Genomic DNA, 24253 nt, shown 5'->3' on the forward strand with positions numbered 1-24253 from the left:
TCCCAGACTTTATTCAAGCCTAATTTAATGGTGTCCAGTTTGCATATTAATTCCAATTCAGCATCTCTTGTGGGAGTCTGTTGTTGAAGGTTTTTTGTTGTAATGTTGTGACTTTTAGGTCTGTAATCGAGTGACCAGGGAGATTGAAGTGTTCTCTGGCTGTGTTTGAATGTTATAATTCTTGATGTCTGATTTGTGTCCATTTATTCTTTTATGTAGAGACTCTCTGGTTTGGCCAATGTACATGGCAGAGAGGCATTGCTGGCACATGATGGCACATATCACATTGGTAGATGTGCAGGTGAATGAGCCCCTGATGGCATGGCTGATGGTGATTAGGTCCTATGATGGTGTCCCCTGAATAGATATGTGGACAGAGTTGGCAATGGGCTTTGTTGCAAGGATAGGTTCCTGGGTTAGTGTTTTTGTTGTGTGGTTGCTGGTAAGTATTTGCTTCAGGTTGGGGGGCTGTCAGTAAGCAAGGACTGGCCTGTCTCCCAAGATCTGTGAGAGTGAGGGATTGTCCTTCAGGATGGGTTGTAGATCCTTGATGATGCACTGGAGAGGTTTTAGTTGGGGGCTGAAGGTGACGGCATGTGAGGTTCTGTTACTTTCTTTGTTGGGCCTGTCCTGTAGTAGGTGACTTCTGGGTACTCTTCTGGCTCTGTCAATCTGCTTCTTCACTTCAGCAGGTGGGTACTGTAGTTGTAAGAACGCTTGATAGAGATCTTGTAGGTGTTTGTCTCTGTCTGAGGGGTTAGAGCAAATGCGGTTGTATCTTAGAGCTTGGCTGTAGACAATGGATTGTGTGATGTGGTCTGGGTGAAAGCTGGAGATGTAGGTAAGTATAGCATTCAGTATGTTTCCTGTATAGGGTGGTGTTTATGTGACCATCGCTTATTAGCACAGTAGTGTCCAGGAAGTGGATCTCTTGTGTGGACTGGTCCAGGCAGAGGTTGTAGGTGGGATGGAAATTGTTGAAATCATGGTGGAATTCCTCAAGGGTTTTCTTTTCCATGGGACCAGATGATGAAGATGTCATCAGTGTAGCACAAGTAGAGTAGGGGCATTAGGGGACGAGAGCTGAGGAAGCGTTGTTCTAAGTCAGCCATAAAAACGTTGGAACACCGTGGGGCCATGTGAGTACCCATAGCAGTGCCGCTGACTTGAAGGTAAACATTGTCCCCAAATGTGAAATAGTTATGGGTGAGGACAAAGTCACAAAGTTCAGCCTCCAGGTTTGCTGTGACATTATCGGGGATACTGTTCCTGACGGCTTGTAGTCCATCTTTGTGTGGAATGATGATGGAGCGTCTACATAGCCAGACAATCCTGCTGTCAGGGTGCCAGTGCCTGAGATGATGGGGCATCCAGGATTTCCAGGTTTATGGATCTTGGGTAGCAGATAGAATAACCCTGGTTGGGGTTCTAGACTGTCTTATTGCCAAGGGACGGAGAAACTCAGCCAGGCGCAGGGGGTGCATAACACCGCCCTAGTGTGGGGGTGACAGCGCCTCCAAGATCCTGACACCCCTATTGGTTCCACTGCTGGTTGTTTTCCTTTTCCGGTGGGACTTTGGGCAAGTTGCTCCCCCCTCTAGGGCTCCGTCCCCAGCAGGCAAATGGGGATTTCGTACCTTCCCGCTATTGGAAAGTGCTGGGAGAATCCCCCAGCCAAAGCTGCTCTGACAGCGCTAAGCAGCATCTGACCATTCCAGGTCGGAGCGCACTGCCCAGGAGGAGGAGTGTTTGTCTCTGGGGTTTCACTTCAGCCCAGTCTAGAGAGAGGGGCCCAGCCATGGGGTTTGGCTCAAGAAGACCAAGTCCCCAATTCGTTAAGGGCGTTTTGAATTCCAGTCCTGTGCTCCAAAGTGCTTGGTGTCAGTTGCACGTTTTAGAAGCAGGCTCTCCACTCCATCTTCCAAATCATTCATGAAACTATTTAATAGTACTGGACCCCGGACTGATCCCTGCCGGACCCACTAGCTGCCCCCTCTCCGTTGGGCAGCCAACCATGGAGAAGGGCCCCTGGAGTCTGGGCTTTCAACCAGCTCTGCACCCACATGACACTGATTGCATCTAGACCGCATTTCCCTTGTTTGCTTGTGAGAATGTCCTGCGGGACTGTATCAAAAGCCTTAGTAACCCCAAGATAGATCCCATCTACTGTTTACCCACCTCCACTAGGCCCGGGACCCTGCCCAAGAAGGAAAGAGGCTGGGTTTGGAATGATTTGTTTTTGACAAATCCATGCTCACTCGTCCTAAGAACCAAATTATCCTGTAGGTGCTGCTGGAAAACTGATTGTTTAAGAATATATTCCAGTATCTCTCTAGCTATGGAAGTGAGGCTAGCTAGTCTGTAAGTCCCAGGGGTCTCTTTGTTCCCCTTTGAAAGATAGGTCCTGTCTTGTTCATGGATGGGAAGATGTTCTTTTTCAGGGCTCTCAGACGAGAACTGGGGCACAACACCTGGTTTGTTAAGGCCACAAAAATGGCACCAGGAACCTCTTCTCTCCTGCTGGCAAAGAATCCCAGGTACCTAAAAGACAGAGACTCAAATCCCTGAACGGGATTTAGAAGAGGCAGTGGTTAAAAAGTTTGGCCCTGATTGTTTCCACAGACTAGACATTTTAGCAAACTTTAGAATTCCTTGGTGCTAAACACCGTGAAACTCCCCATTCTCCTTCACAGAGGGCTTTATCGCCCCTTATCTCACTCAGGCTCACGACTGCTCAGAGTTCAAGAACTGTCCCTATTCCCATTGGGCAGATGGGGAGGAGCCTGAGGTATAGAGAAGGGAAGTGACCTGTCACCAGATGGATCAGACTGAACAGGTTTCAAACCTCCAGGAGGCTCTTACCTTCTAAACAGGGACGGCTGTTTTCTAGTAAAATCACTAAAAGGGAAGGAGAAAAATCGAAAGAGGTTCCTCCTGGCGCTCACGTCCGTGACCCCGAATACTCTCTCAGTCCTCAGAGAGAGACCTGGAGAAGGAGACTTGCTGGAGCAGTGGCTGGGGGCACAGGAGGGGGTGCAGGGGTTGGGGTGAAGGGGGCACAGGAGAGGGGCAGTGGCTGGTGGTACAGGAGGGGATGCAGGGGTTAGGGGTGAAGGGGGTGCAGGAGAGGGCAGTGGTTGGGGGCACAGGAGGGGGTGCAGGGGTTAGGGGTGAAGGGGTGCCGGAGAGGGGCAGTGGCTGGTGGCACAGGAGGGTGCAGGGGTTAGGGGTGAAGGGGTGCAGGAGAGGGGCAGTGGCTGGTGGCACAGGAGGGGGTGCAGGGTTAGGGGTGAAGGGGTGCAGGAGAGGGGCAGTGGCTGGTGGCACAGGAGGGGTGCAGGGGTTAGGGTGAAGGGGCAGGAGAGGGCAGTGGCTGGTGGCACAGGAGGGGCGCAGGGGTTAGGGGTGAAGGGGTGCAGGAGAGGGCAGTGGCTGGTGGTACAGGAGGGGGCCAGAGGTTGGGGTGAAGGGGGTGCAGGAGAGGGGAAGTGGCTGGGGGCACAGGAGGGGAGTGCAGGGGTTAAGGGTGAAGGGGTGCAAGAGAGGGGCAGTGGCTGGTGGCACAGGAGGGGGTGCAGGGGTTAGGGGTGAAGGGGTGCAGGAGAGGGGCAGTGGCTGGTGGCACAGGAGGGGCGCAGGGGTTCGGGGTGAAGGGGGTGCCGGAGAGGGGCTGTGGCTGGTGGTACAGGAGGGGGGCCAGGGGTTAGGGGTGAGGGGCGTGCAGGAGAGGGGCAGTGGCGGGTGGCACAGGAGGTAGTGCAGGGGTTAGGGGTGAAGGGGCAGGAGAGGGGCAGTGGCTGATGGCACAGGAGGGAGTGCAGGGGTTGGGGTGAAGGGGTGCAGGAGAGGGGCAGTGGCTGGGGCACAGGAGGGAGTGCAGGGGTTAGGGGTGAAGGGGTGCAGGAGAGGGGCAATGGCTGGTGGCACTGGAGGGGTGCAGGGGTTAATGGTGAAGGGGTGCAGGAGAGGGGCAGTGGCTGGGGGCACAGGAGGGTGCTGGGGTTAGGGGAGCAGGAGAGGGGCAGTGGCTGGGGGCACAGGAGGGGTGCAGGGTTTAGGGTGAAGGGGGGCAGGAGGGGGCAGTGGCTGGTGGCACAGGAGGGGTGCAGGGTTTAGGGTGAAGGGGGGCAGGAGGGGGCAGTGGCTGGTGGCACAGGAGGAGTGCAGGAGTTAAGGGCAGAGGGGACACAGCGTAGGGGTTAGGGCACAGGAGGGGGTAGAGTTAGGGGTGGGGGAGGTGCAAAGGTTGGGAGTGCAGGAGCTGGGGGTAAAGGGGGAGGGGGATCGTCCAGGGTCGATGGGGAAGTGCCAAAGTACAAGTTTTGCCCAGGGCACCATTTCCCCTCACGCTTGTCCTTGGTAACATTTCTTGCTGGGAGGGGGAGGGGAGAGACGAGGCATTTTCTCTCTGTTTCTTTCCTCTCCGTTTTCTGCTCCTTCCTTCAATTCCAGAAACCTCCCGTGTGTGTCAGACGGTGCAGTGACGCCCTCCCCACCCCAGGCCTCTGGAGCCTTTGGAGCAGGAAGATCCCAGGAGCTGAGGATGGATCCAGGGGTGAGCAGCCGGCAGGAAGGAGTCCTAGCAGCTCTTCTGGGAGCGCAGGGGAGGAATGACTCCCCCTTCCCTAGCTTCTCCCGTGGGGCTCTGGGGAGCAGGGACGGTTGTGTGATAAATTCCATCCAACTCCCCCTTTGATCCAAGCCGAGGGACGTCTCAGCTCTGCACGATCCCCTTGGCAGGGCCAAACAAGGGATGTTTTCCACTGCCCAGGAGACCCAGCCAGGGACTGATGTGCTGGAGATATGTTGGGAAAAGGGACTGTCTGAATTGCCAAGGCAGGAAACGAACCATCTACAGCAACGTCATTAACCACACACACACACTCTAGCCATGCTCCAGCCAGTAGGGAAATGGGCAGGAACTCTGGGAGTTCAGCCATGGCCACACGTACAGAGCTGCACAGCAGTGAGTGCGCTGGGGAAGCTGGTCCGAGTGAACAATTGGAAATGACCCTTCAGTGAGAACAGAAGCAGAGTGTAGAAAGGCCCCATGTGGTAAGTGGTTGTGGCTGAGGCCTTAGGGAGCTGGGTTAGAAGCCACAGGGTGTTTCTGTGCAGGTTGGATTCTTGCCAGCTAGGCAAGGCTGGTGTGTGGTGTCTCCCTGGCTGCACTTTCAGTGATGCAGGTTTCTCTCCCCTATTGTTCCCTGGGCATCCTACTAGATTGCCAGCTGCTTTTCAACTGCAGAGTGGAGACTGTGTGTGTGTGTGGGGAGAGACAGTGTGTGTGTTGGGGAAGAGTGAGTGTGTTGAGGTAGGTAGGAGTGGATCATTATTATCCCTACTTGAAAGAGGGAGAAGCTAAGGCTGAGAAAGGAGAATTGCCAGTCAATGGCAGAGTTGGGAATAGGACCCAAGACCTCTGATTTTCAAACTAACCATCAGATCTTGAATTTCAGACATTGAATGACCTGAATAAAGTGCTCTCAGATGAGCTCCAGACCAACAACAGTGCACAGGAATTATTCAGCAAGTATTTGAGGAAAACTGCAATGTTAGAGAGAATCATGAGCTGCTCAGAGACTATTAATGTAGAGAAGCAGCAAAATTCATCAAACATAGAACTGGTTCTGACTTATTTCCTTGGTCTTAAAAGAAAACAACAAGGATCTGAGTTTCCTCCCTATCAATAACCCCCTGCTCAGCCAATCAGGGTAGAGACTGAGGACGGGAGGCTGAGGGTTCTCACCAGAGAGCCCAAAGGATGGCCCAGGTCACTGGTGGGGATCACTGCCCGAGCACTATTTCAGCCCCACATTTTTGGGTGGACCTCCCACAGTGGGACCTGCAGAGCACTGCCCCGCCACACAACCACACACACCTCCCTCCCTCCCTCCTGGTGTTGTGAGCGGAACAGGAGAAAGGACAAAAGAAGCAAGAGATGAAGAGAAAGGAGGGAGGGATGGAGGAAAAGGTGAAAGAAAAAGGACAAATCCTAATGTCCCCAGTGATTCTAAGAGACAAAATCTCAGGTGCGCAATAAAATTCTGCCTTCTTAAGCTCCTGTTTTCCATGCCTAGAATTCAACTGTCACCAGATGGATCAGACTGAACAGGTTTCAAACCTCCAGGAGGCTCTTACCTTCTAAACAGGGACGGCTGTTTTCTAGTAAAATCACTGAAAGGGAAGGAGAAAACTCGAAAGAGGTTCTTCCTGGCGCTCACGTCCGTGAACCCGAATACTCTCCCAGTCCTGAGAGAGAGACCTGGAGAAGGAGACTTGCTGAAGCAAAGCCACAGGGGTCTCTGAGGTTTCCCTGGCCCCTCGCCCCTGTCCTGCCTGGCTGATGTCAGCATCTCTCTGTGACGTCACCACCTCCCCACCACCTTGGACCAATAAGCTGAGGTCCTGCAAAAGGCCTTTGTGATGTCACTGCCACACCCCTCCCTTGCTGTGCCAATGTCCTGCCCCTGGCCAGGCACTTTGGAGGTTTGAGCTACTCCCTGTGGATCACCCCACTCAAGGAGCGTTCGTTCTAGGCAGCAAGCCGGCTAGACAGGGAAACATCAGACGCTGCTCCCAAAGCTACACTCAGTTTTTCAGATATTAGTCGACTTTATGGCCAGAAGAGACCATTAGAGCATGTAATCTGACCCCCTGCATATCACAGGCCTCCTGTATGACACAATAGCAGGTGAGGGAGGGGGGCTGATGAGGCGAGGGGGGCGGGTGAGCTGGCGGCACGGAAGGGGGGGCTGAGGAGGCGAGTGGGTGGGGGGGCTGGTGAGCCGGCAGCAGGGGACTGAGGAGACGAGCTATGAATCAGTGGCTGACCTCTTCTGCTGATCTGGTCTGGCTCCCAGCCCCTCTCCAAGGGTTGCAGCTGTCTGGAGGTGCTGCCTTCCTCAGTCCCACCTCATTCACTCAACAGGGCAACTGATTACCAAGTGAGGGGAAGATCTTATTCTACTTCTAGCAAAAATACATTTTCCTTTTACCTTAATTATACTACCTTAGGGGCCCTCTATAACATATTAGCAAGGTTCAATGCCACCGTTTTGGTGGGGCAGTGCTGGGGAAGGAGGGTTTGTTTCCATGGAGTGGGTGGCGCTTCGGGGGGATTGTTTCAGGGAGGGGCTCAGTGGCGCTGGTGTTCAGTGAGGCCGGGGGGGTTTCATCCCTCAGCTGTTTTCTTTGGAGTAATATTGCCCTCGCTGCTTTACGAGTTGTGCAGGACTGGACTAAACCACAGACTCTGGACTCAGCATTCAAGTATCCTGCAGTCTGAACTTCGCATCTGATACATTCAGTGGTGAGCTGGAGCCGGTTTGCGCCGGTTCGCGCGATCCAGTTGTTAAATTTAGCAGCCATTTTAGAACCGGTTGTTCCAGGACAACAAGTTCTATAAGGGCTGCTAAATTTCACAAAAGCTCTGGCCCAAGCTCTCCTGCTCCGCCCCCTTTCTCCTCCCCCTGCCCTGCTTCCCGCGAATCAGATGTTCGCGGGAAGCCTGAACAAGCAGCCGGCAGGCAGGCAACCTGGGGAGGCGAGGCTCCTGCCGCCCTGGGGTCCGGGCGGCGCGGGCTCCTGCCACCGGTCCGGGGTCCAGGTTGCGGGGGCTCCTGCCGGTCCGGGCGGCGCGGCGGGGGCTCCTGCCGGTCCGGGCGGCGCGGCGGGGGCTCCTGCCGGTCCGGGTTCCGGGCGGTGGGACGCGGCGGGGGCTCCTGGTGGGGCGCAGCGGGGGCTCAGCTCCTGCCCCGGCGTCCGGGCCCCAGCCGCAGTTTAAAAAAAAAAAAAAAGGGGGGGCGTCAAGGAACGGGGAGGGGGGGCAACCGGTTCCCTCCTCAGAGGAGGGAACCGGTTGTTATGATTTTGGCAGCTCATCACTGGATACATTCCCTCATTGGCTACCATTGTTTGGCCAGCAGGGAAGTGCTTCTTGTCCAACAAGGCAGCCAGATTGGGATCCGCAGGCATGGAATGGCTCTGAAGGAATCAGATGTTTCTCTGTGCTTCATCTAACTTTGGATCCAAATGGTAAAAGACAGTTGTGCCCAATTTAATCATGGCGTCCTTCAGGAGTGTGACCAATGCCACTTAACTAGAGAGCAGCATTCTAAAAATAGTTTACCTGGGCCACAGGTCACCACAGCTTCCATCTCAGGGGTGAAAATCAACCACTAGTACCTGCAATTTCTACCTGAGCTCTTGTCAAATCTTTGACCTTACTTGGAGTAATTTTACACTTCTCTGGCGTAGAAGACCAACCGCACAACAGATCAGTAGCGACAGTGAGGTACAACTCCCCCTACTGTGCCCTTTTATTTCTTTAATCTGGTGGCACAGATTTAAATTAGGGACTAAATTCAGGTGCGGTTTAGAATCCCTGTAAGACACCAAATGTCAGGTCTCTATTAAAAATAGGTATCTTTCTGCAGCTACAGCACATTCAACACGGATTTCATTTTCTACACATTTGCAGCATCTCCCAGGGGTGAGCTGAAGAGAAAAGTCACTTCCATGTTTCCCATCTCTACCTAGCTAGGGATTGTAGTTGCCAAATAATAGGCAACATGCAGCTAATGAGGAAGGAGATCTCTTCAGGAGCCACTCCCTGCAGGGCCTGGGCCACAACGGCTTTGGGAGCCCAATGCATGGGCACTTTGTTTAGTTACAAGTTATTTACTAGGGAATCCTCTTCCCAGCCCTTTAGAAAAAATACTGACCTAACCAACTGCACAACAGGGGGACTGGGATGATGATGGGGTAAATCAGAGGGCTTCCCTTATTCCCCATCTTATTCTGTTGTTACAGAGGGTGAAATGACATTTTCCCCATCCCTGCCTTGTTCCTGCTCTCTTATAGTTCAATATATTTTAAATGAGAAAAATGGTAGTATAAATATCTGCTCTGCAGCACAACCTGAACCAACATCGGAGCAACTGGGAATGAAACAACTTCTTCCCCAAGAGTGAACTCGATGACTAAGAATTGCTGTGAAATGGGGGAACAGTATAACCGTGATGCTCAGGGTTTGTTTAGACTAGGGAAAGTGATGGAGTTTAGGTCAGGTCAAGGGGAAAGCTAATGCCAACCCCTGCACCTGGGCTGCATCTGCTCTACAACTATAATTGTCTTGTTACACCAAGAGCACTAACTTGAGCAGCCAACGCCATGTGCAGCCCTAGTGGATGTCAGGCACAGGTAGCTTTAGCCTCAGTGTAGCTTGTTGGAATCAAACCTCTCTCCCCCCACCTGGAGCTGACGAACATTCCTGGCTGGAGGGGGACACACTCCTTCGACTCAAAAGGAAAGGAGTTGATAGAAAAGATCACAGGACTGACCCCAAAGAAGGGTGAGCTGCAAAAGGCAGAAGCAGGCAACTGATCTGGTGGAGCTGAGACACCACGGTGAAGATGGTGCAAAAATCACTATGTGGGAATTAGCAAATGTGATTAAAAAGAAAAAAGCTTTCTCCAGCCCTAGTCAAGGGATTTATTACAGTTCTCTCTCATGTGGACTCTCTGATGTCTGATAAGGGCAGAGCGTTGATTGAAGCTTTTCCCGCACTCAGAGCATGTGTAGGGCGTCTCTCCTGTGTGGATTCTCCGATGTCTGATAAGGGTTGAGCTCTGTCTGAAGCTTTTCCCGCACTCATGGCATGTGTAGGGCGTCTCTCCTGTGTGGATTCTCCGATGTCTGATAAGGGTTGAGCTCTGTCTGAAGCTTTTCCCGCACTCATGGCATGTGTAGGGCCTGTCCCCCGTGTGGATTCTCTGATGTCTAATAAGGCGTGAGCTCCGACTGAAGCTTTTCCCACACTCAGAGCACGTGTAGGGCTTCTCCCCTGTGTGGATTCTCCTGTGTGCGCTCAGGGCAAAGCTCTGCTTGAAGCTTTTCCCACACACAGAGCATGTGTAGGGCGTCTCCCCAGTGTGGATTCTCTCATGTCTGATAAGGTGAGACCTCCGCCCAAAGCTATTCCCGCACTCAGAGCACGTGTAGAGCTTCTCCCCTGTGTGGATTCTCTGATGTGTGATAAGGGCAGAGCTCTGACTAAAGCTTTTCCCGCACTCAGAGCACGTGTAGGGCGTCTCCCCTGTGTGGATTCTCTCATGTCTGATAAGGTGAGAGCTCCCATTGAAGCTTTTCCCGCACTCATGGCACATGTAGCGTCTCTCTTCCAAGTTGATTCTGTTGCGTGGAATAAGGTCTGAGTGGCTACTGTAGTTTTCCTCTGGCCTCTGCTGAGTCTCACAGGCTTTTGTGTTTTCTGGGAGTGCACAACTCCTGGAAACATTCCCTTTGGATCTTCCTGATAACATCCAATGTGGATCTACTTGCACAGTGTCTTCCTGCTGGGGTTTCTCCTCCTCCTTCTCACTCACCATCCCCTCGCCGGATGGGAGACAGAGAGAATCCAGACATAGGTCACTCCCTGTGCCTGAGAAAAGGGAATGTCAGAGAGAGGAGTGGAAAAGGGATGAACAAACCAAAATATATGTGGGAGAGATCAAACCTATCAGGAGATCATTTTCCCCAAACCCTTCCACAGAAAAGAGAGGAAGGCATCAGTTCTGGATCCTCATTGCACCATAACTCTCAGGGGAAAGTGAGATCGGGGAGGGACCTGCTGCCAGTTGTCAGTCAGGGTAGGAGGGAAGCCATGAGTGACATCTGCCATAATGATTCCACATCTGCAGGGAACAATCCTGAACTTGGAGAGCTCACAAGGTCTTTGTAGGGCATCCCAAATGTTTCCTGCATTCCTAAGCAGTTGTTGAGTTGTTTAACTGATTCCTCACCTGCGAAGGCAGCTCTTGGGAGCACTTCTTTCTCAGAGCCCTGGAGGTCCGGGACCCACGGCTCTTCCCCTCGTTCCAGCTGCGAGATCACATCAGGTTTGGAAATTGGATACCCTACTGCAGGGAAAGAAAACAAGGGAGGTCAGTGGAATTGGTGGGATACTTGTCACAAAGAATAGTCCATAGTTTTAACCCCCATCTCATTTTTAGGCAGTAACATCTGTAGCCCTCAGGATTCATCTGCTTGCCTGCATCAATATCTCTTTTCTTATAAGTACAGTATTGTGATAGGTTTATTAATTCCTATTACAAATATGTTTGGCTGTACTGCAAGAAACCTACAGGCCAAAAACCTGCATTTTAAGCTAAAGCAAAGTTAGCATAGCTATATCCTGTGCCCTTTTACCCAGAAAAGGAACTGTTTTTCCTATACCCAAATAAAGTGCCTACGCTTAGGTCTAAGACCCTTTACCTAGACCAACAGACAATGAAGAATAGCAAAGGGGATTTTTCAAAGTTGTACTCACAGACTTAACAAATACCCTACAAGTGCGCAGATACCTGCCATCCACACGCACACACATAGTAGCCTATGGAGTAAGCATACCCTAACATTTCTATGGGGGAAGACTGAAATTTGGGCATAAGAGGAAGGATTTCCAGCATTTATTTCTATAAAAAGAGGTAACCTACCTCACTATGGTATCCCGCCCCACCTTGACCTCCTCCTTCTTCACTACACTTCACCATCTTCACTGGTGAGGCCTCATTTGGAGTACTGTGTCCAGTTTTGGGCCCCACACTACAAGAAGGATGTGGATAAATTGGAGAGAGTCCAGCGGAGGGCAACAAAAATGATTAGGGGGTTGAAGCACATGACTTATGAGGAGAGGCTGAGGGAACTGGGATTGTTTAGTCTGCAGAAGAGAAGAATGAGGGGGGATTTGATAGCTACTTTCAACTACCTGAAAGGGGGTTCCAAGGAGGATGGATCTAGACTGTTCTCAGTGGTTGAAGATGACAGAACAAGGAGTAATGGTCTCAAGTTGCAGAGGGGGAGGTTTAGGTTGGACATTAGGATAAACTTTTTCACTAGTAGGGTGGTGAAGAACTGGAATGGGTTACCTAGGGAGGTAGTGGAATCTCCTTCCTTAGAGGTTTTTAAGGTCAGGCTTGACAAAGCCCTGGCTGGGATGATTTAGTTGGGTTTGGTCCTGCTTTGAGCAGAGGGTTGGACTAGATGACCTCCTGAGGTCCCTTCCAACCCTGAGATTCTATGATTCTATGAACTACGTATTCATGCTATCCATCTACAACAGCTATTAACCAGTAATAGACTGCACTTATTTTCTTTTCAAACTTTAAGTTCAAAAGGGACTCGGCTAAGCTTGGTCTCTCTAAATGTTATTTTAGTTTGTGTATCAGATTATTTAGTTGAGCTAAAAAATAAATTCTAAAGTAGCTTTGACAGCTCTTTGCATTAGTTTCCTCTGCAAGGGTGTGAAACCGAACCGCCAGAGGTGAGGCCAACACCAATTTATCAAAACGGGTGAATATTAACCAAAGTTTGCAGCACATAATATTGTATCATCATATGTATCTCTTGTAAAACAGGTAGAATTACAGAGTTACAATTGTATTACTGTGATTCAATTTACTCACTATTTCATTGAGTTTAATAAAAAGTCGTTATGACTATATCTGTCTCCGTGTGAGCTTCCTGTCATACCCCGAAAGGTCCCTTTATCAATTCTGTGGAACCCGATTCGAAACACGAACTTTTATCTTCTGATCAAACAAATTGGCGAGCCTAAACCCATATTAATTAATATAAATGATTAAGTATTATTAATTAATTAATATAACTACAAAACAAATTAAAGTTGATTAATCAAATCAACATTACTCACACACCCCAAATAAGACTACGCATCCCAAGGCCATCTTCCTTGGCTCAAAGTGGCCGGAGAGTTACTATTATAACAAATCATATTCACTACCTTAGTGCCTAACGACCAACTAACAGTGGGTCCCCATTGTGCTAGGCAAAGTGCAAACAGAGAACTGTAGATGGCCCATGCTCTGAAGAATTTACCATCTAAATCAGGGGTAGGCAACCTGCGGCAGCGAGCTGATTTTCAGTGGCACTCACACTGCCTGGGTCCTGGCCCCTGGTCCAAGGGGGGGGCTCTGCATTTTAATTTAATTTTAAATTAAGCTTCTTAAACATTTTAAAAACCTTATTTACTTTACTTACAACAATAGTTTAGTTCTATATTATAGACTTATAGAAAGAGACAGTCTAAAAACATTAAAATGTGTTACTGGCACACGGAACCTTAAATTAGAGTGAATAAATGAAGACTCAGCACAACACTGCTGAAAGGTTGCCGACCCCTGATCTAAATAGACAAGACAGACACAGAATGGGGGAAGGGCTAGAACCCACTGTTAGAATAGAGATATTCAGGCCTGCCTGTAAAGCCTAGACTTTAAGGACATAGGGGTATTTTTATCACTTTGTCTAGCTAAGAATCAAAATCACAGTCTGCCTGTGAATGGGCCTTCTCTCACTAGGATAGTCTGAGGCCTTGTTCTTAGGCTAAGGCCTTTGGCTCAGCACCAGGGGCAGCCATAAGCTGTGAAGCGAAGGGTCACATCCTGACATCCCAAACCAGTCACACTGAAATAAGGTGCTATTGGGCTGTTAGGAAGATGATCCTGTCCCGATAGTGCCCATCAGCACCAGATAAAGAAACAGATCTTAAGGTGGTTAAAGAAAACTTAGTCTGACAGCAGCCTGTCTGGCAAGAAATCCCTTCTCAATGGTTGTGGTTGTGAAACCCTCATTTCTGTACTGTTTTATCTTTATGGCCACCACTTTTACCTTGTTAATCAGTCTGGTTCTCTAATTGTTTCTGTCTGCTGCATAATTATTTTTTCTAGGTGTAAGTTCATTAGGGCAGTGGAATATGCTTGCTTGGAAATAACCCCAATAAACATCGCATTATCTGTGCTTCAGACTTCTGGTCTTTCGCTGCTTGCTGTCTGCGTGACAAGAACCAGGGAAGTGGGAGGGTGAAGGGAAAACCCTCTAACAAATGGACATGACCTGATAACCAAGAGGTGAGCCTTTAAGGAAGGTTTTAATACACTTTGGAACGGATCAGGGATTCCCATGAGGACTGAGAGGGAGCGATGGTAAACACGCATTTAGATCCTTTTCTTGTTTTATATCTTTTCCCCATAAGGTTGAACCTCTGGCACTGTCATGGATCCATAGGATCTCTGCAATGCCCTGGCTTTTAAACAGTCCTTGGGAGGTGCCTCTTGAGTGCACTAGACCCCCAAGGGCTCCCACTCTTCCACAAGGACAGGCCACTTAGCTTCAACACCTGAGACTGAGCCACTTCCTCGGTGCCCTTCCTCCACTCTCCTCTCCACTTCTTCCCATTACTCTCAGCCAGCACCACCTGCCGGCACCTTGGGAGAGTCTTGTGTTCCCTCCTCGTCTCTCACCACCTCATCCCTCCCTGCTGCTTCTTAGCTCTAACCCTGCACACACCCTCCCCACGTCCTGGCACCCCAGAATTATCTACTCCCCCCTTCTCCTCCCCTCCCACAGCTCTGTTCTCCCTTCATCCGTGGGGTCCTGAATGGCAACATTATACACTCTCCTATCGAAAGAGGAGCTCATCTGACTGTCACACAAGCCATGCATGAGTCTTACACCTATTTACTCAATTTAGAATTCTACAGGTGGCGTATTTTCCTCTTAAAATGAGGGAAAGGCATGAAAGCTACAGTTATTCATGTAGCCAATAAGGACACATTAAATGCAATTTTAAAATGACTGACGGCACCAAAAAGGCACATGTCCAAAAATGATTCTAGTGGGTGGGAGATAAGGCAAATAAAGGGGGGGGCAAGGAAACTTGTCAAAACTTGTATGATGAATAAAGGTATAAAGTTATTACTGCTCAGGTTCTTCAGAGACCCCACAGCTTCTAATAACCCAGGGGACAGGACTCCTTACCCAGCGAGGTCACCGTCTCATAGTTCTCCTGCATGACACCCCTGTAGAGGGCTCTCTGAGCGGGGTCCAGCAGAGCCCCCTCACCCCTGGTGAAATACACAGCCACCTCCTCGAAGGTCACCAGCCCCTGAAAGAGCAAGAGTCCAACACTCAGTACCTGCTGCCCCACCCACAACCCCACTATTCAGGGAACAGCTGCACCAGGGAAATGGAAGCTCCGGGAGGCACATGTTAACAGAGTCCCACCCCACCTTGCCTAGAACAGCCAGGCGGCATCAGAGGGTGGAAAGAGAGAACCTTTGTGTCTCCCAGCTGACAGACGGAGGCAGCGTCTTCACATTTATCACATACCTACTAGCCAGAGCTTAATATAGGAGATGAGGCTGTCTCTGGACCCTGCTGGTGGCTCCCTGGTAGGAATCCCAACACTCTCAAAATAAAATATATGGAAGAAAGGGGAAGTCAATAGTAAAGAACAGAAGGTCAGAACTGTAGAAAGTTGGCAAGGGAAGCTATCAGAGATCAATGACCAATTTATGAAAATAAGAAGGAAGTTTTTAAAAAGTATATTAAGTACAAAATTAATCCTAACAATGGAAGTGGCAAATTACTAGATGGAAATGGCAGAATTATCAAAAATAATGTAGAAGAGGTAAAAGTGTTCAATAAATATTTCTCTCCTGGATTTGGAGAAAAACGGATGATGTAAGTCATATAAGACGTTGAGGATGACAGTCTTTCCATTCCAACAATAACTCACGAGGATGTTGAACAGCAGCTATTACAGTTAGACATGTTTAAATAAGTAGGTCCAGATAACTTGTATCCAAGAGTTTTGAAAGCCCTGGTGGAGGAGTGTGATGGACTTTTAATGGTGATTATAATTAGGACTTAGAACACTGGGGAAATTCCAGAAGACTGGAATAAAGCTAATGCTGTGCCAATATTTTAAAAGTGTAAAAGAGATGACCCAGCTAATTACAAGAGTGTTAGTCTGATACTGGTCAAGATAATGGAGCAGCGAATATGGATTTAATTAATAAAGAATGAAAGGAGGGTAATGTAATTAGTACCAATTAACAAAGGTTCAGAGACAACAGATCCAATCAAACTAACTGGATATCCTTATTGGATGAGATTAAAAAGTTTGGTTGCAACTAATAGTATTGATGTAATATACCTAGACTTCTGTAAGGCGTATGACTTGGTTCAGCACAACATTTTGATTAGAAAACTAGAAAGATACAAAATGAACACAACATACATTAAATAGATTAAAAACTATGATTGTAAATGGGGAACCATGGTGGAGTAGATTTATTTCTAGGGGGTTCCCACAAGGATTGGTTCTTGGCCCTGTGTTATTTAACATTCTTATCAATGACCTAGAAGAGAATATAAAATCATCACTGATAAAGTTTGCAGTTGCCACAAAGATCGGGGTTGGTGGTAACTAATGAAGTGTCAGTAGGTTCAGGGTTCAGCACTGGGAGTCTGGGAAGTTTTCCCAGCCCTGGCTGGAGGGTTATTTCCTGTTCCACAAAGAGGGGAAGTTCCATTCCCAACACCTTTGCCTTGAAATTAGGCCCTGACACTACACCCCACATGCAGCCTAGTGGTATGATTATCAAATGATTAGGACATAATTATGATGCATTTTGTGCAAGATGCATCATGTTCAGTGTCATTGAAAAAGTTATGATTTGCTGAAAATGATTGTTCTATTTGTGTGCATGTATCATGTTCGTATCTGAAGTTATGGATATTGACTCTGTATCTGTATTTCAAATGTGCTTACTCTGGGTAACAGTCACAACGAGCCTTTCAGGTACAACAAAGAAGCCAGACAGAGCTGATGGCTCATCAACAAAGACAATGGACCATGGAAGAGCTGAGCCTTCTTGTGAATGTTTCAGCCAGCCTATGAGTCACTGCTACTATGACTCAGCAGGACATGCTAGTGCATGTGACCAGACCATTTGACACTAAACTCCATTTTGGTACCTGTATTTTTCCACAAACTGGACTGGGAACTGAGTTTGGAACAAAGGGGTCCCGCCATATGGAAAAGCTACATAAGGTGGGTGTGACATCATCTCTTGGCTTCATTCCCCACACAAGAGAACTCCTGGAAACACCCGAGGAACAAAGACTGAACTGAGGGAAGTGCTGGTCCCAGGGTAAAGAGATTTCTAGCTTGTGTATGGAAACTTGGGGGACTGCTTCTATCATCAGTCAGGGTGAGAAATTGCTAATTCAAATTCTATCCATCTAGTATGTTAGGCTTTTTTGAGTTTTTGGTCATTTGGTAAGTCATCTGCTTTTGATAAGCTAACACTTATCGCTGGGAAATTGGCTGTTGTCTTCTCTCTCTCCTTGAGTGGCTCAGGTAAAGCACTCAGGTAGCTTAGTTGGGTGTATGGTGCCACCTGCTGTTGTGTAGGGTGATAACAGGGCCTGAAGAGGCTGGCTGAATCTCTAGCAAAGCAGTGTGAGAAGGTGTGATGGAGTAGGGGCTGTCTGTGTGGGAGATGGGAGAGCCGGGGATTACTTTAGGTGAGAGACAAGTGCTCAGCCTGTAACCTGAGCCAGGGAGCAGGGAGGGTGTCAACACCTTTGCCCGGGAAGGTGGACAAAGGAAGGGGACAGCTGGAGGGAGGGGAGTTTAGTTTCGGTTTTGGGCTGGGGGGTTGGAATTTAGGGGACAAAGCTTCCTGGACCCCAGAGGGGCTTGATTGAGGGGTCCTGGCTGTGCCTCCAAGCTCTGTTTTACTGGCTGGCTGAGAGTCACTGAGAGTCCCAGGCAGAGGGGTGCAGGACCAGACTCCCCCACACTCCGTGACAGAAGGGCCAGCCCAGCTTGAGGGTTAGAGGGCACAGCGGTTCCCAGAAGCCCCCCAGACTGCACACCGGGGTGACAACCCATCTCACCCTAGAGTACACAAGTCTCAGCAGGTTTGTCACATCCTGTCCCCTTCCATTCCACACCCTAGATAGTTCCTGCCTCCCACCCTCCTATACATTTACTGCTCCTCTCCCTCCAAGCAGAACCCACCACCAGCTCCCTGAGAATCCCTTACCTGAGCCAGCTCCATTGCAGCCATTCCCTTCCCGCTGGAAGGAGGGGATGATTTGGGGCGAAATGTGGACGTTATTCTGTAGCCTGCCAGGGTGAGAAGGGCAATGTGAGAGAATTCAGATAGGGTTTCTGTCCTTTCCACATGTCGATTCCCCCCAGCATTGTTCCCTGCTAATGGACGTTCCAGGTTCTGCCACACTGTGATGCAGAGTGACCTTATCCCAGTACAGGCCTAGCCCCCTCCCACCAGGGTGTAACCCTCTGACACATGGTGAAACCCTCCCAGCAGCAGAGTCTCTCTGTTACACTTATCAAGTTTGTGGATGATACCAAGCTGGGAGGGGTTGCAAGTGCTTTGGAGGACAGAATTAAAATTCAAAATGATCTGGACAAACTGGACAAATGGTCTGAAGTAAACAGGATGAAATTCAATAAGGACAAATGCAAAGTACTCCACTTAGGAAGGAACAATCACTTACACACATGCAAGATAGGAAATGACTGCCCAGGAAGAAGCACTGCAGAAACGGATCTGGGAGTCACAGTGGATCACAAGCTAAACATGAGTCAACAATGTTACACTGTTGCAAAAAAAAGCAAGTATAATTCTAAGATGTATTAGCAGCAGTATTGTAAGCAAGACACAAGAAGTAATTCTTCCACTCTACTCCGCGCTGATTAGGCCTCAACTGGAATAGTGTGTCCAGTTCTGGGTGCCACATTTCAAGAAAGATGTGGAAAGATTGGAGAAAGTCCAGAGAAGAGCAACAAAAATGATTAAAGGTCTAGAGAACATGACCTATGAGGGAAGAATGAAAAAATTGCGTTTGTTTAGTCTGGAGAAGAGAAGACTGAGAAGGGACATGATCAGCTTTCAAGTACATAAAAGGTCATTTCAAGGAGGAAGGAGAAAAATTGTTCTTCTTAACCTCTGCAGACAGGATAAAAAGCAATGGGCTTAAATTGCAGCAAGGAAGGTTTAGGTTGGACATTAGGAAAAACTCCCTAACTGCCAGGGTGGTTAAGCACTAGAATAAATTGCCTAGGGAGGTTGCGGAATCTCCGTCATTGGGGATTCAGAAAGAAAAAGGTTGAGAATCCCTGGAGTAAGGGATCATCTGTCACGAAGGTGAGCTCACCTGCGTGGCAAGATATATGGGATCACCCAAGGAGACTGTCTGTGATTCCATGTTAATGCTGTTACAGTGCCTGAAGTGTTTACACTGGATACTTGGTTGGTGAAATCTCCATACAGACCTCACACCCAATTTGGGGTTTGTTCCCTGCTTCTTACCAGTCTGCCTGAGGCTGGTGCTCATGCTCTCGAGTCACTGAAGACAGCGTTACAGAGAGAGGGGCTGTGACTTCCACATGGTCAGTAAACAGGTCTGTGACAGAGCCAGGAACAGACCCTGTTAATGCCAGAGCCCCGTCACCTGCAGCTTGGAAAGCCCCCAGAGCACACTGTATTAGGCTGGAGGAAGAGGTGTGCAGGGACTGCAGATGAGCTGCTCTGCCAAGACAGCCTGTGCATCCATGGACAAACCACCTCGCTAGGGGGTGTCTCCTGGGTCAGGAGAAGTCAGTGTCCAGCCCTGTGGGGCTGTGCTCCTGGCTCATACCTCCAGCACTCACTGCTGCCCCTCCCTTACCAGCTGCACTGTTCAGCCAGCCTCAGGCCTCTGTGAGGTCACTTCCCCCCACCCCCACCTCAAACCTTCAAACTGGGACATGGTGCACCAGTGCCAATCAGAGTGCACTAGTGTAAATTCTGTCTGTACTAAGGGTTTGCACCAGTGCCTAAAACACCAGGGTGGCAGAGACCTTCAGAAACAGCAGTACGGTGGCACTAGAAACTATTTCTAGCTCGGTCACAGACAGCCTGGGTGACCTTGGACACGTCAATGTTTCTCCTCCCAACTTCAGTCTCTTTACCCAGCTGCCACTCACTGGGGTCTCCTCTCTCCAGAGCTTCTCACCACTACAATCTGTGTGGGTGTCCCCAGAGCTAAGGCAGGTCAACTCGGGAATAGTCTTACAAGGGGGGCTGGGGAGTCTCTGTCCATGGAAGTTTTTAAGAACAGGTAGGACAAAGCTCTGTCAGAGATAATCTACAGATACTTGGTCCTGCCTCGGCAGAGAGAGCTGGACTTGATGACATCTTGAGGTCCTATCACGCCCTACATTTCTAGGATGTGATGCGATATATACGTATAAAAACCCAACATACAGAATAAAACCCACCACAACATAATGTCAGGCAATTCAGGGGGGAAAAAAACACAACCTACACTCCACAGCATAAAATGACAATACAAAGGAGAAGAAAGCAACAGATGCAAACAACGACATCCTAGGACAAAAGTACACAATGGAAAATAGCTCAACTCAAACCAACACAGCACAGGCACCAAACAAGCTGAGGCAAAACAACGCACCACAAAACTGCTACAAAACATGGTGCGATCACAGTTCCAAATGGCCCCATGCAAAACAGCTCAGCGTAGAACAGGACACAGCACAAAAGAGAATTATTTCAGTGTAGGCCTGGAAGGGATCTTGAGAGGGCATCTACTCCAGCCCCCTGTGATGAGGCAGGACCAAGTATCCCTAGACATTCCCAGACTGGTGCATCTCTAACCTGGTCTTAAAAACCTCCAGTGAAGGAAATTCCACAGCCTCCCTTGGAAGCCAATGCAAGGCAAACACAGACCAAAACAACGCTGCACACACACACGCTGGGCTTGGGGTTAAGGGGAGAGGCAAGAATTCAAACAATCTGGGTTCAGTTCCCAGTTTTGCCCCAAATTCTCCATGCAAACTTGTTAGACACCAGCAGCTGGCCCGTGCCCACTGACTTGGGCTCACACGGCTCAGGCTGTGGGGCTGTTTAATTGTGGTGTCCATGTTCCAGCTGGGGCTGCAGCCCAAGATCTGGCACCCTCCCACCTCGCAGGGTCCTACAGCCTGGCCCCAGCCCGAGCCCAAACATCTACACTGCAATTAAACAGCCCCTTCGCCTGAGCCCGTGAGCCTGAGTCACCTGGCATGGGCCAGCTGGGGGGTTTTAGTGGCAGGGTAGAGATACCCTTGGTGTCTGTGCAGAGCCCTGCACAACAGGGACCCGACCTCAGTCAGGGACTCTGCTACTCCCGGCATTACAGGATCCCGGATTTTGTTTAGGGCCCCTGCAGCATCTGGCAAAATGTGGGGGCAGGATCTCTGTCAGGGTCTGTGCAGTGCCCAGTACAGCGGTGGGGTGTGATCTTCATTAGGGTCAGTGCAGTGCCAGACCCAACAGGGACACAGATCTCAGTCGAGGTCTCTGAAGCGCCCAGCACAATAAAGGCAGTGGTTTGGGTCACAGTCGTGCGCTGCCTGGCCCAAAGGGGGGGGGCATGATCTCAGTCCAGGTCTCAGTTTTACCTGGCACAACAGTGGGGTCTGATCTCACCTGGGGTCTCTTCAGTGCCTGGCAGAACAGGGCCCAGATCTCAGTTGGGGTCTCTGCAGCGCCTGGCAGTACGATAGGAGCCCTGATCTCAGTCACACACCTGGGGAGAAAAGCGGGAAGATTTTTGAGAATTCAGTAGCAGTATTTCAGAACTGAGGAGAAAATGGGGCACAAACTAAATATTTGCCAATATAAGAGAGAAGCACCAACATCTGGGAGATTGTGTGTCACCATTTAACAGTTGAAGAGAAAAGATGGGAAATTGGAGGAGATTATACAAGGATATTGAATCAACAACAGAATGGGAGGGATTCTTCTTGCCCCACACTCACATGGCCGGCAGGGAGCCCTGGGTGATGTCTTTTCACAGGGGACAGGAGGGGGCTGAAGTGAGAAAGTCACTATCAGTGGGGAGGGGCTGGCAGTGGGGTCTAGGAATGTGACTAGCAAGCGGGGGGGGCCGGGGGGGGGGTTGGGCAGGGTGGGGAGGGGAAGTAGCTGGGAGGGGAAACCTGGGGCTGGGCCGTCTCCATGGGGACACTTGCTCCTCCCTCCCCGTCCGGGCCCGTCCCAGGCCCCGTTGCCAGCAGAGAGTGGCCCCCCCAGCCCAGCCCAGAGGTGTCCCTGTCTCAGGGCCCCCCCAGCCTCTGCCCATTCACCCTCTGCCCAGCTCAGGAATCCCTCGGGGGAACCATTTCCCACCCGCACAAGGACAAATCCCTGCAGGTGGAAATGGGGGAAAACCCCCAAACCTGAGACCTGAACTGGCCACTGGCGAAGGGAAGAGAAAATGGGGCACAATCGGGGGGGGGGGGACAGGGAACTTCTCAGGGGTTGGGGAGGGTCACCCTGGGCGCTGCTCGTGGCTCACTAGGGAGAAAGGGGGCAGGACGGGGGAGGAGGGGGGTCCCCACGGGAGAGGGCAGCGGTAAATCCGAGGGGATCTCAGCCCCCCCCTTTCTCTCCCCGCTCCTCGGGGGGGGGTCACCTGCCCCCCCCCGCCATGTCCGGGCTGCACCGACATTTCCCGCCCGGTCTCACCCCCCGGCCCCGGCCCCACGCAGGGACCCCGGGCCGGGCACGGGGGGGGCGTGTTAATGAAGGGCTCTCCCGCCGCGATCTGCGCATGCCCAGAGCTCCAACGGCACCAACCCTTCTCCGGCCCGGGAGAGGCTCCAACGGCCCCGCGCGAGCCAGGCAGAGCCGCAGCGCCCAACGCTCCTTTCCAGCCCGGCTCCGGCTCCTCTGTCGACGTCACTTCCGGTCCAGGGAGAGACAGGAACTACATCTCCCAGCCTGCCCCGGGGCCGCTTCCGCTCTCTCCAGCCCAGGGAAGGGAGGGTTCTAACCGCTGTTACTGCGGGGTTTCTCTAGCTGGGCCCCGCCCCCCGGGCAGCCCCGGGCTCCGCCCGCCCCAGCCCCGCCCGGAGCCCCCGGGGAGTGGGAGACCCCCGGGGGGGGGCGGGCACGTGACTCTGCCCGGGGGAACCCGGGAGAAGCCTCGGAGCCGCAGCCGTTTCTGCCCGCCCCCCCCCCCCCGCTGGGATGGGGGGGCGGGGCCCGGCGGGGGGGGGAGAAGCTGGAGTTGTAGGGGAAGGTCAGTGGGATGTGGGTGGGGTTGAACTGTCTCTGGGCAGCCAGGAAATTCCCGGGGGGGGGGAGTGGAGGGCGGGGGAAGGGGGGTTAATTGGCTCCTGTCCCTGTTGGTGCCACTTGCCTCTCGCCCCCGATACAAATTCTCTCCAGTTCTGCCCCTTTTCTCGCTCAGTGTCTCACCCGGGCTGTAAAATCCGGGGAGATTCGCCCCTTTCCCCGCCAACGAGCCGCTCTCCCGTCTCCCCCATTTCCCCCCGGTCTCTCCAGGAGTCTGATTTTCCACCTCCAGTTGCAGGTCGTGACACGTTTTCTCTGCACATCTCAAGGGTGGATGTGCCCAGCCCTGAGGCTGTGGGTCCTGGAGGTGGGTATCGCTGGGGGCCGTTGGCTGCAGAACAGCCGGGGTGGGCGTCTCTTGGGGAGGTGGGACAGGGGGTTAGAGGGAGCCTGGTGCTGTGCCAGGGGCTCTGTCTGGGCTTCCCCCGCAGACTCCTGGGATCGCTGCCCTGCCCAGTGCACAGAGTGTGTGTGGGAGAATCCCCGGCGCTAGGCCAGGGGCTGCCCCTGTAAAGCATCAGGGGATCCCGCAGGGCGGAGGAGGGGGTGCCAGGGCAAAGGGCAGGGCAGGTCCTGCTGGAGGGCGGGGAGGGGGGGATCCTAGGCAGGCAGTGAGGGACTGCGTTCCCAATGGGCAGGTCCCTGGCTGCTGGGGGCTCTTGGTGGGGGGAACCCTTTGGGATTCCCAACCTGACAGTCATGGTCTGGTGGGGCTTCCCTGACCGGTGGGGCTTTGAGGGGTATCTGGGGTCCCTGGCTGGGGACTCTGGGGGCTGCGTCCCAGGGAATAGCTGTGGGGCCCCTGGCTGTGGGAACTTCTACTAACCGTGATCCTTCTCTCTGATCAACTCGGGTCAGAGTCCTGGCTCCAAGCACTGCCGGGCATTCCCCACTCACAGGCCCTGTCACTGTGATAACTTTCTGTCCACTTAACAGTCACTGTGAGTGTGAAATCACAGATTTTGCTTTTCTCCTCTTTTGACAACTGCAGGAACTTTCGGTTCCGTTTAGAAAATTTGTGCCCCCACCTCTCATTAGCTGCTCTCCCCAGAGAGCTAAAGGAGGGAAGCTGCTCAAACGCTCTGTCCCTCTCTGCTCAGGATACTGGGGTTCAGCTTCCTGGGTCAGAGGCTGCAGCCTCCATTGTGATCTGGGAGACCAGGCTTAGCAGCTGCTGCTCCCCCAGCGGGGTTCTGTGCTGGGAAGTGACCTGAATTAAAGCTGCT

The 24253-nt window shown here is 51.2% G+C and overlaps 1 pseudogene; it reads left to right on the forward strand.

Moving 5' to 3' along the window:
• Positions 1 to 24253, forward strand: part of LOC120381673 — a 42101-nt pseudogene that overhangs the window by 11407 nt on the left and 6441 nt on the right.

Source organism: Mauremys reevesii, linkage group 14 (genome assembly GCF_016161935.1).
Source record: "Mauremys reevesii isolate NIE-2019 linkage group 14, ASM1616193v1, whole genome shotgun sequence".
In the NCBI taxonomy this organism is placed as follows: domain Eukaryota; kingdom Metazoa; phylum Chordata; order Testudines; family Geoemydidae; genus Mauremys; species Mauremys reevesii.